Source organism: Xenopus laevis, chromosome 2L (genome assembly GCF_017654675.1).
Source record: "Xenopus laevis strain J_2021 chromosome 2L, Xenopus_laevis_v10.1, whole genome shotgun sequence".
NCBI classification, from domain to species: Eukaryota; Metazoa; Chordata; class Amphibia; order Anura; family Pipidae; genus Xenopus; species Xenopus laevis.
In genome coordinates this window covers 51429567-51449424 of record NC_054373.1, presented here as the reverse complement: position 1 = coordinate 51449424, position 19858 = coordinate 51429567, and the positions used below count along the sequence as shown (strand labels likewise).

Sequence of the window (19858 nt, the reverse complement as noted above, 5' to 3'; positions counted from 1 at the left end):
TTAGATCTGATCATTTTAAGCATATCTTTTATCTTCATACTTGGTGCTCTTTGCCTCAATCTTGCCATTACTACTTCCATTTCTTACAACAAGGTTATCCTTATGAGGGACAGCATTGTACGTTACTAAGTATCCCAAGGGAGCACGGGACACCACGTTTAAAAAATGTAAGTTACTGTATTAGGCTAAAGAGAAGCATTCAGTTAGTGTTGAGTCCATGTTTATATCTCATGTTTATTTCTCATGTGCATTTATCTCTTTGAGCAGTGCGGGTAACCCAACCCAACCTCCCAACCAACCTCCCATTCTATTGTTTTCTCCCATTCTAATTATTTCTTGTGTTGTACTTTTGTTAATCTTTTTTATATTATTATTAATGGCTTATGTAGAAATAATACATTTTTTGGTGAATCATCCTTTTTTTTCCGACTGCTCAGATCTGATCATTTTAAGCATATCTTTTATCTTCATACTTGGTGCTCTTTGCCTCAATCTTGCCATTACTACTTCCATTTCTTACAACAAGGTTATCCTTATGAGGGACAGCATTGTACGTTACTAAGTATCCCAAGGGAGCACGGGACACCACGTTTAAAAAATGTAAGTTACTGTATTAGGCTACAGAGAAGCATTCAGTTAGTGTTGAGTCCATGTTTATATCTCATGTTTATTTCTCATGTGCATTTATCTCTTTGAGCAGTGCGGGTAACCCAACCTAACCTCCCAACCAACCTCCCATTCTATTGTTTTCTCCCATTCTAATTATTTCTTGTGTTGTACTTTTGTTAATCTTTTTTATATATTTTATATTATATTATTATTAATTTATTATAATATTAATGTAGAAATAATTAATTTTTTGGTGAATCATCCTTTTTTTCCGACTGCTCAGATCTGATCATTTTAAGCATATCTTTTATCTTCATACTTGGTGCTCTTTGCCTCAGTCTTGCCATTACTACTTCTCTGGGTGGAAATATATCATCCGTTGTACAATCTTCCTTTCCTTGTTTTTGCTGTGCTTCTGGCTTTCTCTCTAAGGCTTTGGGATGTACCCTAGGACCTTTGCCCAATCTCAGCCTGAAACGCTTGGGGTTCCATAAAGCTACAGCTTCAGGGCTGGTGTCAAACTTTCTCTTTCTTGTTTCAGGAATTGGGTTCCTGAATAGAGGGGAATCTTCATATATTGAAAATGGTGACATTCTCAGATGCTCCATTTGCTGCTGTTGAGCCATCTGCCGCTGATGTGCATTAATGGCACGTTCCATGTCACTTAAAGCTATATATTCATGTATTCCCCTGGTTGAAGCAGAACTAATGTTTGGCACTATTCTGGTATCAGTTGCTGAAATGCCAAAAATAGTCCCAGTGTTCTGCTGTTTAAATCCATCTTTGTTCATCACCAAAGAGCTAGTACTTGATATTGTGCTAGTATCTTTGGCTACAGTCGTTAATGGTGGAACAGGTGTCTGACTAGTGACAACACTAGTATTTACTCCACCTGAAGATATTCCAAGAACTTTGGCAATTGCATCCTGGAATATTTTGTATGCATAAGCCTTTGGCTGGCTATACAAACTGGACTGTGATGTGTTCCTATTCCCAGTATTATTGTTCTGCTGGTCAAATCTATCATTCTTCATCACCAAAGAGCTAGTACTTGGTATTGTCATAGGAGCTTTGGCTACAGTTGTTGTTGGTGGAACAGATGCCTGACTAGTGATAACGCTAGTGTTTGCTCCCATTCTAATGGGAGCTGCCACTAAATTGCTGGCCAGGCTTGTATATGACACAGAAGTTGAGGCAATCTGTGTACCTGTCCCTGTGCCAGTGGTTGTTGAGATTCCAAGGGCTTTGGCAATAGCATCCTGGAAGACTTTGGCAGCCTGTTTCTCCTTTTGCCTCAAAATGTTTTGCTTGTCCGGAGTGCGTCTTTTTGTCTTCTTATATTTTCTCTTCTGAGCATAAGAAGAGTAATTTTGTTGTGATGTTGAAGGGACCATGGTTTTTGTATATGACACAGAAGTTGAGGCAATCTGTGTACCTGTCCCTGTGCCAGTGGTTGTTGAGATTCCAAGGGCTTTGGCAATAGCATCCTGGAAGACTTTGGCAGCCTGTTTCTCCTTTTGCCTCAAAATGCTTTGCTTGTCCGGAGTGCGTCTTTTTGTCTTCTTATATTTTCTCTTCTGAGCATAAGAAGAGTCATTTTGTTGTGATGTTGAAGGGACCATGGTTTTTGTATATGACACAGAAGTTGAGGCAATCTGTGTACCTATCCCTGTGCCAGTGGTTGTTGAGATTCCAAGGGCTTTGGCAATAGCATCCTGGAAGACTTTGGCAGCCTGTTTCTCCTTTTGCCTCAAAATGCTTTGCTTGTCCGGAGTGCGTCTTTTTGTCTTCTTATATTTTCTCTTCTGAGCATAAGAAGAGTCATTTTGTTGTGATGTTGAAGGGACCATGGTTTTTGTATATGACACAGAAGTTGAGGCAATCTGTGTACCTGTCCCTGTGCCAGTGGTTGTTGAGATTCCAAGGGCTTTGGCAATAGCATCCTGGAAGACTTTGGCAGCCTGTTTCTCCTTTTGCCTCAAAATGCTTTGCTTGTCCGGAGTGCGTCTTTTTGTCTTCTTATATTTTCTCTTCTGAGCATAAGAAGAGTCATTTTGTTGTGATGTTGAAGGGACCATGGTTTTTGTATATGACACAGAAGTTGAGGCAATCTGTGTACCTATCCCTGTGCCAGTGGTTGTTGAGATTCCAAGGGCTTTGGCAATAGCATCCTGGAAGACTTTGGCAGCCTGTTTCTCCTTTTGCCTCAAAATGCTTTGCTTGTCCGGAGTGCGTCTTTTTGTCTTCTTATATTTTCTCTTCTGAGCATAAGAAGAGTCATTTTGTTGTGATGTTGAAGGGACCATGGTTTTTAATTTTATGGAACTAGTCTTGTCGTCTTTATCTGTTCTGTGACGTTTCTTGCTGCTAGTCTGGTCCTCAGGAGAACGAGCTCTTTTCCTCACAGAAGATGTGGTACTTGGGCCTGCAGTTGAATTGCTAGCCAAGTTTGCACTGGATGATTTTCCAGTTACAATATATGACACAGAAGTTGAGGCAATCTGTGTACCTGTCCCTGTGCCAGTGGTTGTTGAGATTCCAAGGGCTTTGGCAATAGCATCCTGGAAGACTTTGGCAGCCTGTTTCTCCTTTTGCCTCAAAATGCTTTGCTTGTCCGGAGTGCGTCTTTTTGTCTTTTTATATTTTCTCTTCTGAGCATAAGAAGAGTCATTTTGTTGTGATGTTGAAGGGACCATGGTTTTTAATTTTATGGAACTAGTCTTGTCGTCTTTATCTGTTCTGTGACGTTTCTTGCTGCTAGTCTGGTCCTCAGGAGAACAAGCTCTTTTCCTCACAGAAGATGTGGTACTTGGGCCTGCAGTTGAATTGCTAGCCAAGTTTGCACTGGATGATTTTCCAGTTACAATGCCAGAGTTTGCTCCAACTGGAGCTCCACCTTGGCTAGATTCTGATGAAAAGCCAATGGCTCTTTCAATGGCATTCTGAAATGTATTCATAGCCGTGTTTATCTGTTCTCTTAAATGTTTTCTCTTCTCCAAACATGTTTTCATCACTTGGTACTTAGTACTTGATATTGTCTTAGTAGCTTTGGCTATTGTTGTTGTTGGTGAAACAGATGTCTGACTAGTCGTAACGCTAGTGCTTGCTCCACTTATGGATTGTATGGAGCTGGTACTCGGAGTTGCCTGTAAATTGCCGACCAGGCTTGTATATGGAACAGAAGTTGAGGCAATCTGTGTACCTGTTCCTGAAGTACTAGAGGCTGTTGAGATTCCAAGGGCTTTGGCAATAGCATCCTGGAAGACTTTGGCAGCCTGTATCTCTCTTTGCCTAGAAATGCTTTGCTTATCCAGAGTGTGTTTTTTTGTCTTCTTATATTTTCTCTTCTGAGCTTGAGAAGAGTAATTTTGTTGTGATATTGAAGGGACCATGTTTTTTAATTTTATTGAACTGGTCTTATCATCTGTATCTGTTCTGTGACGTTTCTTGATGCTAGTCTGGTCCTCAGGAGACCGAGCTCTTTTCCTCACAGAAGATGTGGTACTTGGGCCTACAATTGAATTGCTAGCCAAGTTTGCACTGGAAGATCTTCCAGTTACAATGCCAGAGTTGGCACTAACTGGAGCTCCACCTGGGTTAGATTCTGATGAAATGCCAAGGGCTCTTTCAATTGAATTCTGAACTGTATTCATAGCTGTTTTTATCTGTTCTCTTAAACATTTTATCTTCTCCAAACTGTAATTAGTGGATTTTCTTGGATCCATGTCACCCATGTTAATAGCTAGAGATGGAAAAGCTGCAAAATGATGTTAAGTAACTATAAAGTATCTAACATGCGAACCATTCCATCAGCTTGCTAAAAGGTGACTGCATCCATCGATATCCAAAAGTCAAATGACAGCTGTAGAAGCTGCGACTGCCCTTTATATAGTGGTGAAACTGGATACTGAATATTTGTCCATATATGGTCATATTTCGTACACAGCAGAACATATGTCCATATATGGTAATATGTCTTTGTAAACATTCTCACCACAGCAGATGACATGACCATATATGGGCATATGTTGTCCCACTATTCTGCTGTGGTCAGAATGTTTGCAATGACATATGACCATATATGGTCACGTGTCATTGTAAACATTCTCACCACAACAGGACACCATGTCCATATATGGTCATATGTCATTGTAAACTTTCCCATGAAAACAACAGCGGTGATGTCATTATTTTCAGCAGTGATGGCACCATACCATTGATATACATAAAAATGACTATGGAATAAAAGTACAGCATATGTTTCTCACATATAGTAAAAGACTTATAACAGCACTATTTGCCTTCCAAATCGTGTATTTGATATATTATAAAATATACTATACATACATTGTACTGAGCCAGAGTTAAATACAATGTATTTCAAACAAGCTAATTAAAATGAAACTATTGACATAAAATGGCATTTTCTTTCTTTTAGTTAGAGAACTTTATAGTAATACTCCCCTGATGGAATACAAATTCATTCAGATTTTGCCACTATTAAACCTGAATAATCACTTCAGGAAGCTAAATTGTTTTAAGGTAAAACAATCTTTGCATATTTATCTTTCTTTGTCAGGTAATGCACCAACAAACTTGTTCCACTCATCCATAAATCCTTCAAATATCTCTTGACATCATCTGGAATAGGAGCAGTTGGTTTAGTCCATTGTAATTGCTTTCCTGGGTGCAGCACATATGAGGTTAAAGGGGAACTATTGCAAAAATGAATATAAGCTTCATTACACTGAAATAAGAAGTTTTCTAATTTTAATCAATTAAAAATGCAGCAATGTCTTTCTTCATTTTCTTTTCATGCAAGAATTCTGATTTTGAATAACAGTTAAATCCGAAATATCTTATTGGGGTGCTCCTTTTGCCTAGAAGATGTATTAGAGCTCACTCTATTAAAATCACCAGAAATCCTGTCTCCATGCAGAATTTGTGCAAAAGGAAGTTATTTTGTTAGATTTTGTATGGACTGGAATCAGTTGAGTTAGCTCTAATACAACTGCCAGGAATGGGAGCCCCCCTATAAGGTATATTGGATCTAACTGTCAATGAAAATCAGATTGCCAACTTCATGAAGACAGAATGAAGAGAAACAGATGCTGAGAAGCGGATAGTGAAGATGAACTTGATTATTTCAGAAACGATAAAGAATTTTTAATTGATTATATTTAGGAAGTTTGTTATTTCAGTATGATTAAGCTTATAATAAAATAATAAACACTGTTTTCATCCTGACCTTTTCATTACTGATCAAAAAGGATAGTGTAGCTACTATATGCTAGAGTTAGTAACAAAGTATGATTGTTTTTTGATTATACTTCAGAAAATGCAAACTGCAAATGTAAAATTAATATCATATGGCATACCAAAACTTAATATGTTAAAGACAACATTCTTCCGAAATGTACAATATGATATTAACTTGAGAAATGTTTATTAATGTCTCATATATGGCAATGTAAAACATTGTTTCAATAATACTGATTATGAAAAATAGGATAGTGTAGCATAGCATTTACCTGTCCTAATCTGATTAATTTCTATTATGGGATTAAAAAAAATTACGAATCTATTGGCCAAAATACTCTCTGCTCTTTGCAGATAATAAAATACTCTGCTGAAATATTGTTTGCATAATATTGGCATATTATATGTATATCTAGGAATGGCCTTTAATCATGTATCCTGGATCACAAACCCTGGACCTTAGCATTAGAAATTGCAAGTCAGGAGTTTATAATTGCAAATCAGTAAAGTTTGTAATCTAGTTATTTTCCCATTCATATGCAGAGAAGGTTGTGTGTGCTTTTAAAAGTGATCCCACCCTCCGTCGGCGCCACTCCAAACACCCCATAAGTCATTGGGACCCCCAACTGAATGAAAAGATGATATTTGTTACAGACACCCAATCAGATTTCACCACTTAACTTTCAATGGGGGATTTAAATCTGCTGCCATTCTCACAGTAATAAAACCAGGTTCCCCAAGCTCTTCACGGTTGGTCACTTGTGGACTGCATGTCAACGTTAGTGGACTGAGCCACCAACAGCCAATCAGATTTCATCCATCGAATTTCATTGTTTTACATTCAAAATACTCCCATTCTTACGCTATTTATGCCAGCGTTACACCAAATTATTTTATAATGCTGTGTATTTAAAATAATAAAATAATAAGCTACAGTTTTAATCATAAGGGTTATTGATAACCCTACCACACTTTAGTGAATCAGGCTTTATGTCTACACTATGCACATATACTTAAGAAAAAGGGAGAGTGTGCAGCAAAAACACAACAGAATAAATGTGTCCCAGATTAGGTATCAGCGAATTTCTCCTGTTTCGCTTTGCGGAAAAATTTGCGAATTTCAAGCAAAATTAGCAAAACTTCGTGTAAAAATTCGGAAAGTTTCATGAAAAAAACGTGGAATTCTGACATTTTCATGAAAAAAATGTCCAAGCTGACACTGGTGTTAAAGTCAATGAGCGTCCAAATAGTGTTAACGCATGCCGATTTTGACGTGAGCGACTTTTCGGACGCGCATCCAAAAAAAATTCACGACGGCAAAATTTTGCTGCGAATTTTCAAGGGAGATTTACGAATTCATTCGTCAGCGGCGAAACACAGAAAATTGCCTCAAATTCGTGCCAGGCAAATTTGTTGCCAACCTTAATGTGGCAGCTCATGCCGTTATCTAGAACTAGAAATATGTAGATAAATATAGCTCCCTGTGCGCAGTAACCTAACGTCTTATATGTTAACGACATCTTTACCCTTGACAGAATAATACTATTAGTGACCCTAGTAACTATAGTACACTGACTGAGAGGTTTATCACTCATCTATTTTGCTGATATTCTTGAAACAATCACTAATACCAATTTTTTTTTCATATATCTGTAACCTTGCTATGAAAAGGGGCATGGGTCCTGATCAATGGTTTGATCTTAAAAGGGAACGTGAACCACAAAAGTCTGACATCTACTGTTTTATAGTAAATATACATGTCATTTTTTAGAGTTATTCTTCACACCTGCATGAGTGGCATTTTTACAGGAAGTCCCATTAAAAAATGCTGAACTAATCGTACATAACTAAAGTTGAAATAAAGTGCTTATCTTTATTTGATTAAATACTGAGTAATGGTTTTGTTGTTCTCAGGCTCAGACTGGCCTACCCGACTAGTCGTTGATGATTGATTGTAAATTACTGCTCTAGAAAAGGAGGGTGGGAGGCATATAACAATAACTCACAGACCCAAAGTCCACTAAAGATTTGGAAAAAATGCTTTAGAAATCACCCACAGCTTGTCTATCTATCTATATATGTAGAAAAGTACAGCAGCACTAGGAATCCAATGTTTAATATGTATTTAAAGCTGTATGTATAACCAACATGATGTTTCAGTCAGTCTGAAAAAGGTCCCAATGAAGACTCAACCCCAAGAACTACCTTGGAATATAGTGAAACACACAGACAAGTAGCTGCTGGAGTAATTGTGTAATGCTTAACAGGAAGGAAACTCCATAACTCAGTAAGATAAAAGTAGCATAGAAAACATAACAGCAGATTCAACAGGAAGCCTTATACATAAGACTCTAGTACTAGAACAGCATCAGCAGATTCAACAGGCACAATTACTTTAACTCATATTTAACAGTTCTCTCCTCCATCAAGATTCATGGTGGTAACACCTGTAAAATAAATGGTTAATAAAAGTCACAAGTTATAAGTTAAGTCTATCAGGAAGTCGATGCTCTCTTTGTGGGTAAGGCCTAGAAATGTTGCCCTCTTCTATGGAAGGAAACTGGTGCTCGGAACAATCAGGTACCACCGATGCTTCAGAGTATGTACTCTCCATTTCGGTTGGACTTGCAGGGGTTGTTACCTCTGGTGAGGTACCCCTTTAGTATAGGGAATTCCAACAAGGCTATATGTCTGGTTTTGCTAGGTGGTAACTGCAGTATTACGTAGCTGGTCAATATGACGACGCCAATATAGATTGCCTGCCACTTTTACCGTGTAACTGCATGGACCTCTTTGAGCAGTGACAATTGCTGGTAGCCATTTATTAGGCCCTCTGTAGTTCCTTGCCAAGACGGTTTGCCCAACACTAAGCTGCCGCAAGGTTCTCCTCTCTCCTCCCCTGATTTTAAAACTGGTGGTTTCTCACATGACGATTGAGATCTGGTTTCAGCAAGTCTAACCGAGACCTAAGATTGCGGCCCATAAATAACATTGCAGGCGTACAGCTTGTAGTTGTATGAATTGAATTCCGATAGGATAACAAAAGCCTTGCCAGTTTGTGCTGCAGGGATCCACTGTCATGTGCCATCGACCGCAGTGACTGTTTCATAGTTTGTACAAATCTTTCAGCTAAACCATTTGTTGCAGGATGGTATGGATTTGAAGTAGAATGTTTAATTCCATTGCGTTTCATAAACAATTGAAATTCTTCAGAAATGAATTGAGGACCATTATCACTAACAATCTGTTCAGGTATTCCAGTTCTTGCATACAAGGTTCTCAATATATCAATAGTATATGAAGTACTAGTAGACTTCATGCAGAAAACCTCTGGCCATTTAGAATGAGCATCCACAATAATGAAACACATCAGTCCCAGAAATGGTCCAGCAAAATCAAAGCAGCAACTGATGTGCATAGAGTGGTGGCAGGTCAAAATAAAAGATATTCTAATCAGAATTGTGGATCTTGCTACAGGTGTGGGAAAGGATTCCATAATGCAGCAACCTGTAAATTCAAGAATGCTTACTGCAGAAAATGTAATAAAAAGGGCCATGTCCAAGCAGTATGCCTAAGTGACACTGATGATGTGATGAGTAGTGAGTGCCATGCTACACAACTGTTTCGCCCTAAAGTATTTACAATCTAACTACCACTATAGGATTATTATCTGTGCTTCAAGGGACAGTGCAGAAAAGCTATGACAAGTATTTTAATAATGAGCAAAACAGTGTAGCCTGTCTCTGGGGCAAAAAACTCCATCCAGTACAGAGTAACAGCTTAAAGAAATACAGTATTTTATATATAAATAACCAATACTTGCCCATGTTACCTCCCCATCCCTCTGTCCCTCCCCACTAATCAGTGAACAGTCCCCATGTTTTTTATTCCATGCAAAGTGTTTACTTTTACAAATAAAGGGGTTTTTAGTTACAAGTGTATGATCATAAAATTGCCCACGGTAAAAAGTGAACTATAATGGAAGTGCAGGGGCTTAAAAATATTTAAAAAAAATTATTTCACAAACATTTAACTACAATTTTATGATCACAAAATTGCCAAGCCACCATACCACGGCAAGGTAAACCCCATATGGTGGAAAAATTTTTTGGCTCTGGTCATATTTTTTTAAGTGCAAAAAGGGTGCTATTATACATCTCTACTATAAAGATTACAGATCATTCTTTGTCTTAGTAGCACCCTGTACCCTAGGATCCCTACCACATTTACACATACAGTACTATGACCAGAGCCAATTAAACCGCCTGTATGTTTTTGGAGTGTGGGAGGAAACCAATGCAGGCACAGGGGAGAATTTACAAACTCCTTGTAAATAGGGTCCCAGATGGCATTAAAGGACCCCATGCAAGTCTGCAGTGCTATCTATGCTGCCCTATTACATCTTATCTGCCTCATTTTTGTTTGAATATCACATGACACCAAGGCCAGTTTATTTCTTACAACAAGGTTATCCTTATGAGGGACAGCATTGTACGTTACTAAGTATCCCAAGGGAGCACGGGACACCACGTTTAAAAAATGTAAGTTACTGTATTAGGCTAAAGAGAAGCATTCAGTTAGTGTTGAGTCCATGTTTATATCTCATGTTTATTTCTCATGTGCATTTATCTCTTTGAGCAGTGCGGGTAACCCAACCCAACCTCCCAACCAACCTCCCATTCTATTGTTTTCTCCCATTCTAATTATTTCTTGTGTTGTACTTTTGTTAATCTTTTTTATATTATTATTAATGGCTTATGTAGAAATAATAAATTTTTTGGTGAATCATCCTTTTTTTTCCGACTGCTCAGATCTGATCATTTTAAGCATATCTTTTATCTTCATACTTGGTGCTCTTTGCCTCAATCTTGCCATTACTACTTCCATTTCTTACAACAAGGTTATCCTTATGAGGGACAGCATTGTACGTTACTAAGTATCCCAAGGGAGCACGGGACACCACGTTTAAAAAATGTAAGTTACTGTATTAGGCTAAAGAGAAGCATTCAGTTAGTGTTGAGTCCATGTTTATATCTCATGTTTATTTCTCATGTGCATTTATCTCTTTGAGCAGTGCGGGTAACCCAACCCAACCTCCCAACCAACCTCCCATTCTATTGTTTTCTCCCATTCTAATTATTTCTTGTGTTGTACTTTTGTTAATCTTTTTTATATTATTATTAATGGCTTATGTAGAAATAATAAATTTTTTGGTGAATCATCCTTTTTTTTCCGACTGCTCAGATCTGATCATTTTAAGCATATCTTTTATCTTCATACTTGGTGCTCTTTGCCTCAATCTTGCCATTACTACTTCCATTTCTTACAACAAGGTTATCCTTATGAGGGACAGCATTGTACGTTACTAAGTATCCCAAGGGAGCACGGGACACCACGTTTAAAAAATGTAAGTTACTGTATTAGGCTACAGAGAAGCATTCAGTTAGTGTTGAGTCCATGTTTATATCTCATGTTTATTTCTCATGTGCATTTATCTCTTTGAGCAGTGCGGGTAACCCAACCTAACCTCCCAACCAACCTCCCATTCTATTGTTTTCTCCCATTCTAATTATTTCTTGTGTTGTACTTTTGTTAATCTTTTTTATATATTTTATATTATATTATTATTAATTTATTATAATATTAATGTAGAAATAATTAATTTTTTGGTGAATCATCCTTTTTTTCCGACTGCTCAGATCTGATCATTTTAAGCATATCTTTTATCTTCATACTTGGTGCTCTTTGCCTCAGTCTTGCCATTAATACTTCTCTGGGTGGAAATATATCATCCGTTGTACAATCTTCCTTTCCTTGTTTTTGCTGTGCTTCTGGCTTTCTCTCTAAGGCTTTGGGATGTACCCTAGGACCTTTGCCCAATCTCAGCCTGAAACGCTTGGGGTTCCATAAAGCTACAGCTTCAGGGCTGGTGTCAAACTTTCTCTTTCTTGTTTCAGGAATTGGGTTCCTGAATAGAGGGGAATCTTCATATATTGAAAATGGTGACATTCTCAGATGCTCCATTTGCTGCTGTTGAGCCATCTGCCGCTGATGTGCATTAATGGCACGTTCCATGTCACTTAAAGCTATATATTCATGTATTCCCCTGGTTGAAGCAGAACTAATGTTTGGCACTATTCTGGTATCAGTTGCTGAAATGCCAAAAATAGTCCCAGTGTTCTGCTGTTTAAATCCATCTTTGTTCATCACCAAAGAGCTAGTACTTGATATTGTGCTAGTATCTTTGGCTACAGTCGTTAATGGTGGAACAGGTGTCTGACTAGTGACAACACTAGTATTTACTCCACCTGAAGATATTCCAAGAACTTTGGCAATTGCATCCTGGAATATTTTGTATGCATAAGCCTTTGGCTGGCTATACAAACTGGACTGTGATGTGTTCCTATTCCCAGTATTATTGTTCTGCTGGTCAAATCTATCGTTCTTCATCACCAAAGAGCTAGTACTTGGTATTGTCATAGGAGCTTTGGCTACAGTTGTTGTTGGTGGAACAGATGCCTGACTAGTGATAACGCTAGTGTTTGCTCCCATTCTAATGGGAGCTGCCACTAAATTGCTGGCCAGGCTTGTATATGACACAGAAGTTGAGGCAATCTGTGTACCTGTCCCTGTGCCAGTGGTTGTTGAGATTCCAAGGGCTTTGGCAATAGCATCCTGGAAGACTTTGGCAGCCTGTTTCTCCTTTTGCCTCAAAATGTTTTGCTTGTCCGGAGTGCGTCTTTTTGTCTTCTTATATTTTCTCTTCTGAGCATAAGAAGAGTAATTTTGTTGTGATGTTGAAGGGACCATGGTTTTTGTATATGACACAGAAGTTGAGGCAATCTGTGTACCTGTCCCTGTGCCAGTGGTTGTTGAGATTCCAAGGGCTTTGGCAATAGCATCCTGGAAGACTTTGGCAGCCTGTTTCTCCTTTTGCCTCAAAATGCTTTGCTTGTCCGGAGTGCGTCTTTTTGTCTTCTTATATTTTCTCTTCTGAGCATAAGAAGAGTCATTTTGTTGTGATGTTGAAGGGACCATGGTTTTTGTATATGACACAGAAGTTGAGGCAATCTGTGTACCTATCCCTGTGCCAGTGGTTGTTGAGATTCCAAGGGCTTTGGCAATAGCATCCTGGAAGACTTTGGCAGCCTGTTTCTCCTTTTGCCTCAAAATGCTTTGCTTGTCCGGAGTGCGTCTTTTTGTCTTCTTATATTTTCTCTTCTGAGCATAAGAAGAGTCATTTTGTTGTGATGTTGAAGGGACCATGGTTTTTGTATATGACACAGAAGTTGAGGCAATCTGTGTACCTGTCCCTGTGCCAGTGGTTGTTGAGATTCCAAGGGCTTTGGCAATAGCATCCTGGAAGACTTTGGCAGCCTGTTTCTCCTTTTGCCTCAAAATGCTTTGCTTGTCCGGAGTGCGTCTTTTTGTCTTCTTATATTTTCTCTTCTGAGCATAAGAAGAGTCATTTTGTTGTGATGTTGAAGGGACCATGGTTTTTAATTTTATGGAACTAGTCTTGTCGTCTTTATCTGTTCTGTGACGTTTCTTGCTGCTAGTCTGGTCCTCAGGAGAACGAGCTCTTTTCCTCACAGAAGATGTGGTACTTGGGCCTGCAGTTGAATTGCTAGCCAAGTTTGCACTGGATGATTTTCCAGTTACAATATATGACACAGAAGTTGAGGCAATCTGTGTACCTGTCCCTGTGCCAGTGGTTGTTGAGATTCCAAGGGCTTTGGCAATAGCATCCTGGAAGACTTTGGCAGCCTGTTTCTCCTTTTGCCTCAAAATGCTTTGCTTGTCCGGAGTGCGTCTTTTTGTCTTTTTATATTTTCTCTTCTGAGCATAAGAAGAGTCATTTTGTTGTGATGTTGAAGGGACCATGGTTTTTAATTTTATGGAACTAGTCTTGTCGTCTTTATCTGTTCTGTGACGTTTCTTGCTGCTAGTCTGGTCCTCAGGAGAACAAGCTCTTTTCCTCACAGAAGATGTGGTACTTGGGCCTGCAGTTGAATTGCTAGCCAAGTTTGCACTGGATGATTTTCCAGTTACAATGCCAGAGTTTGCTCCAACTGGAGCTCCACCTTGGCTAGATTCTGATGAAAAGCCAATGGCTCTTTCAATGGCATTCTGAAATGTATTCATAGCCGTGTTTATCTGTTCTCTTAAATGTTTTCTCTTCTCCAAACATGTTTTCATCACTTGGTACTTAGTACTTGATATTGTCTTAGTAGCTTTGGCTATTGTTGTTGTTGGTGAAACAGATGTCTGACTAGTCGTAACGCTAGTGCTTGCTCCACTTATGGATTGTATGGAGCTGGTACTCGTAGTTGCCTGTAAATTGCCGACCAGGCTTGTATATGGAACAGAAGTTGAGGCAATCTGTGTACCTGTTCCTGAAGTGCTAGAGGCTGTTGAGATTCCAAGGGCTTTGGCAATAGCATCCTGGAAGACTTTGGCAGCCTGTATCTCTCTTTGCCTAGAAATGCTTTGCTTATCCAGAGTGTGTTTTTTTGTCTTCTTATATTTTCTCTTCTGAGCTTGAGAAGAGTAATTTTGTTGTGATATTGAAGGGACCATGTTTTTTAATTTTATTGAACTGGTCTTATCATCTTTATCTGTTCTGTGACGTTTCTTGATGCTAGTCTGGTCCTCAGGAGAACGAGCTCTTTTCCTCACAGAAGAGGTGGTACTTGGGCCTACAATTGAATTGCTAGCCAAGTTTGCACTGGAAGATCTTCCAGTTACAATGCCAGAGTTGGCACTAACTGGAGCTCCACCTGGGTTAGATTCTGATGAAATGCCAAGGGCTCTTTCAATTGAATTCTGAACTGTATTCATAGCTGTTTTTATCTGTTCTCTTAAACATTTTATCTTCTCCAAACTGTAATTAGTGGATTTTCTTGGATCCATGTCACCCATGTTAATAGCTAGAGATGGAAAAGCTGCAAAATGATGTTAAGTAACTATAAAGTATCTAACATGCGAACCATTCCATCAGCTTGCTAAAAGGTGACTGCATCCATCGATATCCAAAAGTCAAATGACAGCTGTAGAAGCTGCGACTGCCCTTTATATAGTGGTGAAACTGGATACTGAATATTTGTCCATATATGGTCATATTTCGTACACAGCAGAACATATGTCCATATATGGTAATATGTCTTTGTAAACATTCTCACCACAGCAGATGACATGACCATATATGGGCATATGTTGTCCCACTATTCTGCTGTGGTCAGAATGTTTGCAATGACATATGACCATATATGGTCACGTGTCATTGTAAACATTCTCACCACAACAGGACACCATGTCCATATATGGTCATATGTCATTGTAAACTTTCCCATGAAAACAACAGCGGTGATGTCATTATTTTCAGCAGTGATGGCACCATACCATTGATATACATAAAAATGACTATGGAATAAAAGTACAGCATATGTTTCTCACATATAGTAAAAGACTTATAACAGCACTATTTGCCTTCCAAATTGTGTATTTGATATATTATAAAATATACTATACATACATTGTACTGAGCCAGAGTTAAATACAATGTATTTCAAACAAGCTAATTAAAATGAAACTATTGACATAAAATGGCATTTTCTTTCTTTTAGTTAGAGAACTTTATAGTAATACTCCCCTGATGGAATACAAATTCATTCAGATTTTGCCACTATTAAACCTGAATAATCACTTCAGGAAGCTAAATTGTTTTAAGGTAAAACAATCTTTGCATATTTATCTTTCTTTGTCAGGTAATGCACCAACAAACTTGTTCCACTCATCCATAAATCCTTCAAATATCTCTTGACATCATCTGGAATAGGAGCAGTTGGTTTAGTCCATTGTAATTGCTTTCCTGGGTGCAGCACATATGAGGTTAAAGGGGAACTATTGCAAAAATGAATATAAGCTTCATTACACTGAAATAAGAAGTTTTCTAATTTTAATCAATTAAAAATGCAGCAATGTCTTTCTTCATTTTCTTTTCATGCAAGAGTTCTGATTTTGAATAACAGTTAAATCCGAAATATCTTATTGGGGGGCTCCTTTTGCCTAGAAGATGTATTAGAGCTCACTCTATTAAAATCACCAGAAATCCTGTCTCCATGCAGAATTTGTGCAAAAGGAAGTTATTTTGTTAGATTTTGTATGGACTGGAATCAGTTGAGTTAGCTCTAATACAACTGCCAGGAATGGGAGCCCCCCTATAAGGTATATTGGATCTAACTGTCAATGAAAATCAGATTGCCAACTTCATGAAGACAGAATGAAGAGAAACAGATGCTGAGAAGCGGATAGTGAAGATGAACTTGATTATTTCAGAAACGATAAAGAATTTTTAATTGATTATATTTAGGAAGTTTGTTATTTCAGTATGATTAAGCTTATAATAAAATAATAAACACTGTTTTCATCCTGACCTTTTCATTACTGATCAAAAAGGATAGTGTAGCTACTATATGCTAGAGTTAGTAACAAAGTATGATTGTTTTTTGATTATACTTCAGAAAATGCAAACTACAAATGTAAAATTAATATCATATGGCATACCAAAACTTAATATGTTAAAGACAACATTCTTCCGAAATGTACAATATGATATTAACTTGAGAAATGTTTATTAATGTCTCATATATGGCAATGTAAAACATTGTTTCAATAATACTGATTATGAAAAATAGGATAGTGTAGCATAGCATTTACCTATCCTAATCTGATTAATTTCTATTATGGGATTAAAAAAAATTACGAATCTATTGGCCAAAATACTCTCTGCTCTTTGCAGATAATAAAATACTCTGCTGAAATATTGTTTGCATAATATTGGCATATTATATGTATATCTAGGAATGGCCTTTAATCATGTATCCTGGATCACAAACCCTGGACCTTAGCATTAGAAATTGCAAGTCAGGAGTTTATAATTGCAAATCAGTAAAGTTTGTAATCTAGTTATTTTCCCATTCATATGCAGAGAAGGTTGTGTGTGCTTTTAAAAGTGATCCCACCCTCCGTCGGCGCCACTCCAAACACCCCATAAGTCATTGGGACCCCCAACTGAATGAAAAGATGATATTTGTTACAGACACCCAATCAGATTTCACCACTTAACTTTCAATGGGGGATTTAAATCTGCTGCCATTCTCACAGTAATAAAACCAGGTTCCCCAAGCTCTTCACGGTTGGTCACTTGTGGACTGCATGTCAACGTTAGTGGACTGAGCCACCAACAGCCAATCAGATTTCATCCATCGAATTTCATTGTTTTACATTCAAAATACTCCCATTCTTACGCTATTTATGCCAGCGTTACACCAAATTATTTTATAATGCTGTGTATTTAAAATAATAAAATAATAAGCTACCGTTTTAATCATAAGGGTTATTGATAACCCTACCACACTTTAGTGAATCAGGCTTTATGTCTACACTATGCACATATACTTAAGAAAAAGGGAGAGTGTGCAGCAAAAGTAGCATAGAAAAACATAACAGCAGATTCAACAGGAAGCCTTATACATAAGACTCTAGTACTAGAACAGCATCAGCAGATTCAACAGGCACAATTACTTTAACTCATATTTAACAGTTCTCTCCTCCATCAAGATTCATGGTGGTAACACCTGTAAAATAAATGGTTAATAAAAGTCACAAGTTATAAGTTAAGTCTATCAGGAAGTCGATGCTCTCTTTGTGGGTAAGGCCTAGAAATGTTGCCCTCTTCTATGGAAGGAAACTGGTGCTCGGAACAATCAGGTACCACCGATGCTTCAGAGTATGTACTCTCCATTTCGGTTGGACTTGCAGGGGTTGTTACCTCTGGTGAGGTACCCCTTTAGTATAGGGAATTCCAACAAGGCTATATGTCTGGTTTTGCTCAGTGGTAACTGCAGTATTACGTAGCTGGTCAATATGACGACGCCAATATAGATTGCCTGCCACTTTTACCGTGTAACTGCATGGACCTCTTTGAGCATTGACAATTGCTGGTAGCCATTTATTAGGCCCTCTGTAGTTCCTTGCCAAGACGGTTTGCCCAACACTAAGCTGCCGCAAGGTTCTCCTCTCTCCTCCCCTGATTTTAAACTGGTGGTTTCTCACATGACGATTGAGATCTGGTTTCAGCAAGTCTAACCGAGACCTAAGATTGCGGCCCATAAATAACATTGCAGGCGTACAGCTTGTAGTTGTATGAATTGAATTCCGATAGGATAACAAAAGCCTTGCCAGTTTGTGCTGCAGGGATCCACTGTCATGTGCCATCGACCGCAGTGACTGTTTCATAGTTTGTACAAATCTTTCAGCTAAACCATTTGTTGCAGGATGGTATGGATTTGAAGTAGAATGTTTAATTCCATTGCGTTTCATAAACAATTGAAATTCTTCAGAAATGAATTGAGGACCATTATCACTAACAATCTGTTCAGGTATTCCAGTTCTTGCATACAAGGTTCTCAATATATCAATAGTATATGAAGTACTAGTAGACTTCATGCAGAAAACCTCTGGCCATTTAGAATGAGCATCCACAATAATGAAACACATCAGTCCCAGAAATGGTCCAGCAAATCAAAGCAGCAACTGATGTGCATAGAGTGGTGGCAGGTCAAAATAAAAGATATTCTAATCAGAATTGTGGATCTTGCTACAGGTGTGGGAAAGGATTCCATAATGCAGCAACCTGTAAATTCAAGAATGCTTACTGCAGAAAATGTAATAAAAAGGGCCATGTCCAAGCAGTATGCCTAAGTGACACTGATGATGTGATGAGTAGTGAGTGCCATGCTACACAACTGTTTCGCCCTAAAGTATTTACAATCTAACTACCACTATAGGATTATTATCTGTGCTTCAAGGGACAGTGCAGAAAAGCTATGACAAGTATTTTAATAATGAGCAAAACAGTGTAGCCTGTCTCTGGGGCAAAAAACTCCATCCAGTACAGAGTAACAGCTTAAAGAAATACAGTATTTTATATATAAATAACCAATACTTGCCCATGTTACCTCCCCATCCCTCTGTCCCTCCCCACTAATCAGTGAACAGTCCCCATGTTTTTTATTCCATGCAAAGTGTTTACTTTTACAAATAAAGGGGTTTTTAGTTACAAGTGTATGATCATAAAATTGCCCACGGTAAAAAGTGAACTATAATGGAAGTGCAGGGGCTTAAAAATATTTAAAAAAAAATATTTCACAAACATTTAACTACAATTTTATGATCACAAAATTGCCAAGCCACCATACCACGGCAAGGTAAACCCCATATGGTGGAAAAATTTTTTGGCTCTGGTCATATTTTTTTAAGTGCAAAAAGGGTGCTATTATACATCTCTACTATAAAGATTACAGATCATTCTTTGTCTTAGTAGCACCCTGTACCCTAGGATCCCTACCACATTTACACATACAGTACTATGACCAGAGCCAATTAAACCGCCTGTATGTTTTTGGAGTGTGGGAGGAAACCAATGCAGGCACAGGGGAGAATTTACAAACTCCTTGTAAATAGGGTCCCAGATGGCATTAAAGGACCCCATGCAAGTCTGCAGTGCTATCTATGCTGCCCTATTACATCTTATCTGCCTCATTTTTGTTTGAATATCACATGACACCAAGGCCAGTTTATTTCTTACAACAAGGTTATCCTTATGAGGGACAGCATTGTACGTTACTAAGTATCCCAAGGGAGCACGGGACACCACGTTTAAAAAATGTAAGTTACTGTATTAGGCTAAAGAGAAGCATTCAGTTAGTGTTGAGTCCATGTTTATATCGCATGTTTATTTCTCATGTGCATTTATCTCTTTGAGCAGTGCGGGTAACCCAACCCAACCTCCCCAACCAACCTCCCATTCTATTGTTTTCTCCCATTCTAATTATTTCTTGTGTTGTACTTTTGTTAATCTTTTTTATATTATTATTAATGGCTTATGTAGAAATAATACATTTTTTGGTGAATCATCCTTTTTTTC

General features: G+C 38.1%; 1 protein-coding gene and 1 long non-coding RNA gene across 3 annotated transcripts in view; both read left to right on the top strand.

The window, feature by feature from the left end:
• Positions 1 to 19858, top strand: part of wscd1.L (WSC domain containing 1 L homeolog) — a 179126-nt gene that overhangs the window by 72899 nt on the left and 86369 nt on the right. The gene's annotated exons all lie outside the window — the stretch shown is intronic.
• LOC121399911 lies at positions 51 to 19708 on the top strand. Its single transcript, XR_005965337.1, has 3 exons — positions 51 to 93; positions 10336 to 10768; positions 19526 to 19708. It is a non-coding gene; the product is annotated as an uncharacterized LOC121399911 (long non-coding RNA).